We start from the raw sequence: 1202 nt of genomic DNA, 5'->3' as shown, positions 1-1202 counted from the left end.
TTCTAGATGAAACCCAAGGTGGGAGAGGGGATGTGTGTGTGAAGTCCTTACCATATATGCTGGCATTGAGTATCAACCAGACATGTATACTCATAATTCTCTATATTCACCACATAGATTCCTTCCTCCATGGCTGTGCTCACAACATTACATTCATTTAAAGGAATCTATTCTCTCTTTCCTTTCCATTCATCTAAATCTTTAATGCCTCTCCTTTTTTTTTTTTTGTAAGTAGACTCCATGCCCCACGTGAGACTTGAACTCACAACGTTGAGATTAACAGTCTCATGCCCTACCAACTGAGCCAACCAGGTGTCCCTAATTCTTACTATCCTTTAAGATTCATCTTGTATTTTCCTCCTTTGGGAACTTTCTTCCCTAAATAGGTCAGGCTTGCCCAGATTATGGTGACCTCCTCTAAACTCTTTAGCTTTGTTGTGATCTTAACATCCATGGACCTGATTTGCTACTATCTTTTCAAAAGTTTATGTATCCCTGTCTAATTAAATTTAAACTCTTTAGAGGCAGTGACCATGTCTCAGCAAACCTATCTTGCTTGATTAAAAGAATGGTTGACTAGTTTGTGTCGGGTGTGATAATGTCCATTATTTTATCCTTCCGATTGCCTCTGACTACTCTGGTATTTCAAAAGTACTTTATGTTCCCTTAGGTCACTCTTAAGATCAAACTGTGTGTGGCTAAAAACTGATGTTCTTATAGCACTAATTTTGCTCCTTACCACATGAACACATGCATGCAATGTTCTGTTGTAAAAAAAAATTGATGCATTAATAAGCATACTTATCCTGGGAAAATATTTTAGAAATGAATGTCACACTGAATTTAAATACAAACAGAGGAATACACATGAGGAAGGGACAGTCCTTGGCTCTTTAGAAATCTAGATGTCACTGTTAAAATTTTTCTGTTTCTTGGAAGGATTGCCTCCTGTTCTGAGAGTTCTATTGCGTGTAACTGCGCCATTTGGGGTGTGCTGCTTAGCAGGGAAGGTGTCCAGGTGATCTCTCTCTTTGTTTCAACTCCATTGTTGGCTTGAGCGTCCATCAGTGCAGCTGTGTCTCTGAAGTTTTTGTCCTTTCACTGGGGAGACCTTCCTGGGGGGGGAGGGTAAAGGGGCTATAGGACCAGCTGAAAGGAACATCGACACGACTAAAAAAATAATAGAACATGTCACAGAAAGT

General features: G+C 39.7%; 1 non-coding gene across 1 annotated transcript; it reads right to left on the bottom strand.

Annotated features, from left to right (window-relative positions):
* Positions 1-241: 241 nt before the first annotated feature.
* TRNAN-GUU (transfer RNA asparagine (anticodon GUU)) lies at positions 242-314 on the bottom strand. Its single transcript has one exon. It is a non-coding gene; the product is annotated as a tRNA-Asn (tRNA).
* Positions 315-1202: the final 888 nt, after the last annotated feature.

Source organism: Crocuta crocuta, unplaced genomic scaffold, assembly GCF_008692635.1.
Source record: "Crocuta crocuta isolate KB4526 unplaced genomic scaffold, BGI_CrCroc_1.0 scaffold316, whole genome shotgun sequence".
NCBI lineage: Eukaryota > Metazoa > Chordata > Mammalia > Carnivora > Hyaenidae > Crocuta > Crocuta crocuta.
The sequence above is the reverse complement of the archived record's forward strand: the minus strand, read 5'-3'. Positions and strand labels throughout refer to the sequence as shown.